The sequence below is a fragment of the Megachile rotundata genome, chromosome 9 (genome assembly GCF_050947335.1).
Source record: "Megachile rotundata isolate GNS110a chromosome 9, iyMegRotu1, whole genome shotgun sequence".
Taxonomy (NCBI): Eukaryota; Metazoa; Arthropoda; class Insecta; order Hymenoptera; family Megachilidae; genus Megachile; species Megachile rotundata.
Window position 1 is genome coordinate 2,389,614 of NC_134991.1, and position 10,207 is coordinate 2,399,820.

Consider the following 10,207-nt stretch of genomic DNA (forward strand, 5'->3'; position numbering starts at 1 on the left):
ATATAAAATTAATAAAAAGAATGTTAATTTATAAATGTTTTGTTCAATATTTTATTAACAAATTGTGATGAATACACGAAATGGTAATAGACGATTTTTACCTTCACTACATACATATGAATAATTGTGAACTTTTATTTCTGTTTTTAATGCTGCATTTAAGAGCTTATGTGCATGTACACATTTTTTCTTATTTTCATTCATGGAATATGTTAGTAAATGATACAGACAAAATTGGAACATCCTACATGTGATATCGAACAATAAAGAAGTTCGTTATCATTTTATAATTGTATTATAACTTTTAAATAAAATGTTTGAAACCCTGTATTAATATAACATTCTTTTTTATTTTGACGAATAAAATATGTTAATAAAGTTTGACGATAAAATACTGGGACACTCAATATTTATTTAATATTACACACACACACACATATGTATTTATGTATGTACATATATGACTATACTAAACACTAAATTAAATGAGTTATACACAAAGCAGTTTCAATATCGTGTCAAAACAAAATGCCGTATACAGTGAACATTCGATATCTGCAAAAATCACCTACACGATATGTGTAAAATAGTTGTCCCCACTATTGGGGAGAAGACCCCTCTAAACGTCGCGAAGCTTGAACATCGAAAAGTGTAACGTAAACCTGGTTGTGTATATCCATGAGACAATACCAATGAAAATGTAAAACTTTCCCATTATTGACTTTTTTTACATAAAACTTTTACCGACATATTTGTGACATTTTCCTGATAAAAATGAGACTAAACACGACTTAATTCGACTCACATCTAATTGCAATAACTTATTCGAGTAAAGTCCTCGATGTAGGCGTAACGTTTGAAATTATAAATAAATATATTCCGAATCACGTCGCGTTTAGTCTCATCTTAGTCAGAAAAATGGAAAAAATCTAATAATGAAAATTTTATATGAAAAAAATTTAAAATAAAAGAGTTTTATTCTTACATTAGGATTGTCCTACCGATATATGTATTATTATTGTTTCTTTACGTTCGGTATCCTTCATTCGCTATCCTTTTCTATTTTCGGTAAAACATCAATCAATGTAGGACTTATACGATATAAACAAAAGTTTAGACCCGAAAAATTTGCAAATAGTGTGTATTTACGGTACTCCACTTTTACAAACGGAAAGTTACAGATTCAATCCTTTACAAAACCATGTTTTTCGATTTTTTTTAATTTAAATGTCTATGTATTAAATTTCATTGTACAATTTATTAAAATTATGCAAATTCATAAATGTTTTATAGGTGATTATTTACAAAGGAACGTTCGTGTTAGGTTTTTATACATTCAATTTTTTATGTCACACATTATATTTTTAATTTAATTTAAGAATGTAAGTATTAAATAATATTTTCAGACAAACTTCATGTAAATTTTGTTTTCTATTATGGTATATTATTATTTTCAATTATCGACCATGATTTTCTTTTTACTAACTAACCCTCGTCGCTGAAACAATGATTTATCAAACGAATTTAATTAATTTGTCGATAACGTATATATTCTTTAATTTGGAAATATGTATTAAAATTATTAAATAATTATTAAATCAATCAGAATATGTTATTGACGATGTAATAAAAACATTCGCTTCTTTAATTAATGCCCAAATTAATAATTAGAAATTATATACGTTTAACATAAGGGTAGTTTTCTATAGCCTTGAAAAGTGAAAGGCAAATTGCGGATTTTCGGAGTATAAAAGGGTGAGCGAAACCCGCGTAGGCTACAGAACAGTTTTCGAAGTTGAGCAAGTTGGATCTCCAAAGAAGTATAACCCAGAACAGTTTTCACTGGTAAGAACCAAAAAGGTTCTTAGTTCCTGATTGAACAACGTGTATATGCCATTTGGATACTACTTGATCGCTGGGTCGCCTTGTAGCAGTGAACAACAGGCTCCCCATTCAAGCGGTCTTGAATCTGAAACTCCATTAGGAGACTATTAACTTCTGAGCCTAGTTCCAGAATCTTTACAAAAAAATGATTTTCCGAACGAGTGGTCCTAAAAATACGAACCAAAGAAGTGCAAATAACTATTAAATATCTTTTTATTTCTACAACTTTATCCATTCATCTTACTCGAAATTTTCGAAAGCTGTTTTTCTCTAAATTAGTTAACAACCTAATAGGAATAAATCCCATAATAATAATCGTTCTTTAAGAAAATAAGAATCGAAACAAAAATATCTACGTTTGTCTGTTTCCTAGTTAAATGGCAATAACTAAAATTACAGTGCACAATTTTAGCCTATGTATCTTTAGAACCTTATATATATTTATATGTACATTTTATAATATGATGTTTATATTTCTACATATCGAATCTGTAACATTTTTAATGACACAATATGTCATATAATTTATGCCCTTATTTGGCGCCTGCAGTTATTTCATTTTTCTAGTTAGCAAGTTGAATTATCAACTAAGAACGACTGTACGTCAAATTACTCGTAATCATATAGCAAATAAGGCAACAATCCTCGATTAAAATAATATCCGAAGATATAGGTAATTAATAAACAAATAAATAAGCGTTTGATGAACTTCTCCTCTTATTAACAAACAAAAGGTATCTGTCATCGCGTTACCACAAGTGATTGTGTTGTACAATAATTGAGGTAAATTTTTCGACATACACCCCATCTTGGTGGAGTGTACGATTCATATTATTTAAATTGAAGGCGTTTCTTATTTAATAATGACAATAATCGCTATAAAGTTTTAAGATAAAGCAATAATAATAATTATGATATTTAATTATTGGCCTAGATAAAAGGCTTCTTAACGCAAGCTAAGTTCCAGTAAAATGTTAGTAATTATCTTGACCTGAATTATTCATTTAACATATTTAACAGAGCTACATCCATTTAAGGAACAAGTCATTCTCTACAGTTTAAGTTCAAGTAATTTTCTGTACAGTTATATGAGCTTTTAGATATACATTACCAAAATGTACTACTTAATGCTACTTAATATTGTGACGTGTAGTAACGAATATGCTAAAAATATATTGTATTTGTTCATTAAACTATTGCTATAATAACTGTAAAATGCTAAAGGATTAACATCGAAAGATGGATAATTATCTTCGAAGCTCTAGATTTTCTGAATCATAATTGTGAGTGAAGGTATAGTTGCGCAAAACGAAGTAACACCGATTTCCCGTTCGTTTGTCCAGGCATACCAGATGGATGATCGGTTGAAAAGGGTGCGGTAGATAAATCGCGATCGATCGAACACAGAGATCGGTGTTTGGTGACAGAACGATTGTTAATTATGCGAGCCAAGCCCGCAAGGATGACTTAACATAGTCGGCCGTCTCGCAAACGCTTTCCCTGCCGGCTCTTCTCTCACTTCTTGCTTCTTACTTCTTACGGCCTCGTAATCACGCGCTAAAAATAATAGCAGACAGCAGGTACGACCAGACGAGTCGAAGGCGAGAGTGTGAATCAAACCTCGGAGGAAGTAGCGGCTGTTCTTTAACGCGTTACTCATTTACGATTCAACGACTACGCCTGCCGTCGGTGCTGATCGACGAGACGGGCGCATCTTTTATCTTACGGCCCACAACTCTACTTGAAGCTCGTAAAAATAACCCTACTTTGAATGGTTCGTTTCGACAGTTAAATCGTCGATGGATTTTGCAAGCAGACTACGCGCGAAGATTAAACCTTTAATAGCTAACGTTGAAACGACGATGCTTGGATTATCATTTTTACATTCTCAGGATTATTTATTGACTGCATCTGTAGCTCAAAAACAGTTTATATAAAATATACAAATGTATTGTATAAAGAGTTAAAAGTACACGATTGTTTAATTTTTCTGATGACACACAGTAGTATCATACGATACAAATTTGATAAAAGTTCGAAGAAAAATTTACATTTAGAAATTATTTTTGATAAGAGATTTATGTATAATTATTATACGTAAAATTATGTGTACGAATGCTTATTTTAAGAAATGTAATTTGAAAGTAATTATTGTATTGATATACAATACTAGTTTACAAAATTTATTCAAATTTTATGAATATTAGTAATAAAACGAATATTTTTTAAATCGTGAGGAAAAAATTTTCATTTTTAATCCAGTTCTAAAAAAGTTCTACAAAATGATACATTTTGTTGATATATTTTAAAAATATATTCAGTTTTGAAGTTTTAAAGCTTTTAAATTTACAAATTGCTAAATTACCAAATTACCAAATTGCCAAATTTTCAATTTTTCAAGTGACGCAATTTTAATTTTCGATATTTGCCATCTTTCAAAGTTCTAAAATTTCATATTTCCAAATTCTCAAATTACCTAATACTCAGCAACCAAAGTTCTAAATTTCCAAATTTTTTAATTTCTACATCTCCAAATTTTCAAGTTCTCAAATTTGCAAATTCTTGGTAATCAAATTCCCAGATTCACAAAATTATCAAGATTGTACTCACTCCTTTTTGCATCTCACCAATTCAGATATACAATAAGACTTTTATATCATAAAATTATGTCAAAGCTTCTTGACATAATATGATATAACTACATGTTAACTACATAGTTAATGTAATTATTTTTTTCAAAAAAGAACTGTAGGGAAAGCTTTATAAACCAAATTATTTTCGTTGAAATCGATAACATTTGACAATCTAATATCCTTGAAATACATAGTATTGCTTTCCTTTTTACGCTTCTTAATTTACTTTTTATTCATACGGTTAAATATTTATTTCCTAATGATTTCATATGTATCTTATATAATTTCGTTACACAAATACATGTATATTATTATGTTTAATAAGTATGAATTACCAACAAAAGGATACACTTCTATCACATTCACTATTCGGTTTTGCAGATTGGACATTTCATTTTATTTTTCTTTATTTACTGGTTTATTTTGAAGAAGAGAAAACCACGCACGGTTATATAAAAAGATATGTCGATATTTTTTCATCATATTAAGTTTACACGGTAACAACGATTTCATCCTAATATTAGCTCTATATTTTTTCGTTACTTAAAGGAAAATGACAACTTTTACTATTATAACACAAAATGTTATACCGTATTTATGTAGCATCGAAGGTTATGGCTGCTGTTGTCACGTAGATGTACTAGGATTGGACAAACTACTAGAAACACTTTACAAATAATTATCTAATAAATTTAAGCAAAACAATTTAGAGAAAGATCTATTCAATTCCTTTTAATTCTTTCTAAGCATATTAGAAAGGTTAAAAGAAAAGTAATGAAAAAGATAACGTGAAAGTATTAGTTTAGACAAATAAAAATGTTTATAGTTTATTTTATCTCTTTTCATGCGAATATTTCTGAAATTATTGATGATCGCTTTATACCGGACTGAAGAAGATTATAGCTTAAAGTTTAAAGAAGAGATCGATAATAAAATCATCTCCATACATAAGAACATTTTGAGGATATTAATTTTGTAATGAAATAACACTGAGAGTAGACAAAGTAATAAACATTCGATTTTGGAGATATTCGTATGGGAAGAAAGCAAAATAAAAAATAGAAAACTATAGCAATTTTCTATTCAAAAAATTGTGTTCCTCATCATCCACTTCAATAAATGTAGTGTTTACCATGCACAGAACTAATTTAAAAATTTAATGCCGCACTTCTTTTAAGCGATTTTGTTTAAATCGATTGGGTCATAATACACGGAGTGTTGCCGAACCCCTATACATATGTATAACATAAAAACAAACTGGACGCTCGGTGAGATACGTTCAATTCAACATATGAAATAGGAACAGCCTAGGTTAATAATTTTTTGCAGAATGATAAGAAATTGTGTCCGCATTTTTTATTAGTCATATTGATCTAAACTACAAAAAAAATAGTGATCTCAGATGATGTTAAAATTCAGATTTATTTGTGAGAAGACAAAAAATAAAAAATCATTTATTTTTGTACCTAAACAAGTTGTTATTATCTTCATTTATACTTGATGAAAATAGAGTTAAACGTTGATTCAAGGGGATTTAAACGAATGTTTGAAAATAATATTTACTTTTTGTCACAAACTTGATTCTCCAACAAATTAAATTTCAGTGTTTCGTATTAAATCGATAATTTGTTAGTTCATTATGACAATCCATTGTCACAGAAATCGATTAAGATTAAAGTGGCTAATCACTCCCTTGAAGTTCACTATCCTAAATCTTCAGTTTCTAATATGTGATTCGCAAAAAGATTTCTTAATTCTGAACCCATTATATAATACACACTTATTTTGAATAAGTATTTTGGATAATCTGAATAAGTTGAATGAGCTAAAAAAGAAATGAACAAACAATAAAATATTAATTATTTATCTTGTTGAAACTCAATAGATTAGAAAAAAATAACCTTAATAAATTTTGGAACTTAAAAAAAGAAAACTGTGAAACGATCTGTGGCAGTAAAGCCATAAATCGTGTCGAAAGTTTTGGAGGTCCTTGAAGACCTAGGCTTACTCGAGCGTTTGTACGCGTAGGACCTTGTTTGCCTTTTTAGGGCCATGTGGCTATTTTCTTCCTTGTAAGAGTCGTTGGAAAATTCGGCAGAATCGTCCTCACCTTTGCAGCATACGCATCGCGCTTATTTACCGTCAGTTATTATCCGAGTTCAAGTTCACAGTTTTGTACTGACTTATTATTGTTATTTGGTATTGTTATTTGTTATTGTTATTTGTTATCGTTATTTGTTATCGTTATTTGTTATCGTTATTTGTTATCGTTATTTGTTATCGTTATTTGTTATCGTTATTTGTTATCGTTATTTGTTATCGTTATTTGTTATCGTTATTTGTTATCGTTATTTGTTATTATTATTTGTTATTGTTTTGTTAAATATAATTTGTTGTCTGTTAACCCGTGTCACAGTTACGTCACGTTATCCTAAAGATCATTTGACCGCTTTGACAGTTTAGTCGTAAACCGTCAAACTATTTCATTATAAACGTTTTCAAATTGTACTTAAAAGAATTGATGAATGTCTTGTACTTATTTTATGATATAGATGGTTAATTTTTTGCTTAAAATTAAAGGGTATAGCCGGATAAGGTAGTCAAATGTGCCCTTGAGTCGAATCAGAAACCCAATTCGTCAGTCGGTAGCATATCCAAAAAAAACATCTCACACCAAGTTTCAACCCCCTATCTCATCCGTAGTAAAAGGGAAAAAACGAAATTCCGGTTTTTAGCTCTTTTCGCCTATTTAATTTCGTACAAAAATTCTGAAAAAATTCTAAAATATTGAGGTCCAGATAGCACATATTATAGAATTTCTTCAGATTTTTTGTACGAAATTAAATAGGCAAAAAGGGCCAAAAACCGGAATTTCGTTTTTTCCCTTTTACTACCCCCACGGATGAGATAGGGGGTTGAAACTTGGTGTGAGATGTTTTTTTTGGATATGCTACCGACTGACGAATTGGGTTTCTGATTCGACTCAAGGGCACATTTGACTACCTTGTCCGGCTATACCCTTTGTATTTAATTCTTAAAATATCGATAAAAATTCATATTACGTATGTAATAGATTCTTTCTTTTCATTCTGTAATATATGAGAAAGAGAATCCCGCAAAACAATTTCTGTCAATTTCGTTCTTATAAAAATGCTATAATTGAAATCACGGGATAATAGTAACAATTTTTATTAGTCTCGGCATTTCTCAGCAAAATTTACATCGCGAAATTTAATTTTAAATATTAATGTATTTTGATTAAGAGATACAAATTACATAAATAATATGTTTTAATAATTATACATTATTTTACGGCAATTAAATATAATATCATGCATACTCTGATAATATAGAAAACAAATATCATTAACAAATAATATACGTGTAAATATTAAAATACAATTCAAGAAGCATACTGCTGTTTATATGTATAAAGTGTCATTTTATACTTACATGTCGTAATATAAAAAAACGAATTTTTTAATTTCTACTATTGATTAGAAAGATTCAAACATGAAGCTAAGTAAGTAATAATTTTGATGATATTGTTTGCAACTATTGAACCTCCTTGATACTACGATGAGCGTGGCCTTAGTAGACAATGAGTTAAACACATAATTTTTACGTTACTTTTAAAATTTATTTCTTCAAAATGATAGTCTTCAAGAATTTAATAATAACACTTTATCTGTAGTGTATAGTATAATGTATGGTGTATAGTATAGTATAAAGTATGTATCATTCGTAAGTCTTCGTAAGTTACAGTAAAGAAGCAATTGATCGCACATGTTCAGTTTATAAAAAAGTACAGACACAGTCAAGCTCTAAGAACAAATAATTTGACTCCTATCTTTGAAGATTACTTTTCTATCTGTGCATTTGTATAATTCTCGGTTTAATTTGGATGTGAAGAAACATTTTTTATTGTACTTTCCAGTAGGTTATAAAAGAATGCATATTTCATTTTTAAAAGGTTTATTGAATTTTAATGAAAGTGTATTTAATGGAAAATTATGAATTTTTAAAGAAATGGACTTTTCATAATGGCAGAAGTGATGACAGTTAGTGCTGTTTTCATTGCACGAAAGCTAGTTGTCACGTAAACATTGAACAAGTAGTAAATTCATATAGTCACTAGATAGATCGTTATAGAGTGATATTCCTGTTAGATTGACTCAGCTGATCGGTCGATGGGTTTGTTGTCATAGAATGAAGAAGCGACAGTGCGTGTTAGAGCGCGCGATCGTGCAAACGACATTCACGGTCGGATAACGTATATCGAGTGAAATGCTCGAACGTGATCGCGACGTGAATGTTCCATGGCGCGGGGCTCACCTGAGGATCTACGCTACAACGTACAGAGGAATGCCACCTGTGAGTCTCATAAAACGGTGACGATTCTTTCTAACAATGGACCTTGTACAGCTCGTACGATTAACTTTCGAATAAGATGAACACATGGTGGAAACATCGATGCTGAAAGGTTTGCGGCTGAAACAAGACACGCTCAATTTATGAATTGACGGAATCTTAGGTGTGTTTATATTCTTTTCTTTTGTCAACTGTTAACAAACGGATATCTACAATCGAACGAAATTAAAAATTAATTTTGTTTTCATTTACTTTTACTGACGTACATTCTTATTTGTGTATCAGCGACAATGTTCTAATATTCACAATACAAATTATTTGCAAAATATATAATAGTAATAGTAGTAAGTTTTTATTAAATAATTATAGTATGTATATTCGTTTAAATTAAACGTAAATTTGTTTTTTATGTTCTTTAATAATCTTTAATACAGTTTTATGTTCTTTAATACAGTTTTCATTATTTATTTGCGTACGTAAAGTATGTTTAAAGTAATTGACGTAACTTTGATAATAATAGTATAATACAAAACGGATAAATGTTGATTATTGATTATATATCATTATAGTACAGAAAAGTATTAATTGCTTTTTACAATCGTTTTATAGCTTGTCAATTTTAATTTCCTTATGCAATTTGCAGATTACAGTCAGTGCAAAAAAATGTGATGTATACTCTTTAGAATTTTGTAATAGTTACAATACATTTATGTGTCCATTTCACTAACAGTGAATTTAATAATTATTTTTGGTAGTAATGGAATTCAGAACCCGCACACTTGGAAATGTGTGAGTAAAACATGGAAAAAGTAAAAATAAATGTTTGATTTTAATATTTTTGTGTCATATTTTTTGCAGTCATTTGATTTGGCAGAAACATACGTACATTATATTGCACTATATTTATTATAGATGTTGTATATTATGTAATATGTATCAGGAGATACATTGTATAATAAATGCATTAATATATGATTAAACGATAATATTGAGAAAATAGTAGGTGTGAAATTATTTAATTGTATATATGTATCGTTTTTTTATTAAAATTTTTGGTTATTCCATTGTTCAGCAAATTTATAATGACATTAACAAATAATTTTCGTAATATTAATGAATTGGTATATGTGGTAGGAAGTGGAAACCGTGAGAACAACTTATGTTTGTATTCATCCACGGATCATGAGTTACAAGTTCCTGTTTGTCCTTGTTATCATTTTCTAAATTAATCATAATACAGCAACACCATTGAATATTTGACCCATAGAAAAGGAAAAAGATTTCATGCAACTACATTTGTTATTCGTTTATAAATGCTC

At 29.2% G+C, this 10,207-nt stretch overlaps 1 long non-coding RNA gene across 2 annotated transcripts in view; it reads left to right on the forward strand.

Annotated features, from left to right (window-relative positions):
- LOC143265123 (uncharacterized) overlaps positions 1–9,870 on the forward strand; it is a 115,124-nt gene extending 105,254 nt beyond the window's left edge. The window contains exons 3-5 of one of the 2 annotated variants that reach the window (XR_013039287.1): positions 8,726–9,051; positions 9,532–9,677; positions 9,747–9,870. This is a non-coding gene — a long non-coding RNA (uncharacterized LOC143265123). Of the gene's footprint in view, positions 1–8,725; positions 9,052–9,531 lie in introns of both variants that reach the window. The other variant, XR_013039286.1, reaches the window with a different exon arrangement.
- Positions 9,871–10,207: the final 337 nt, after the last annotated feature.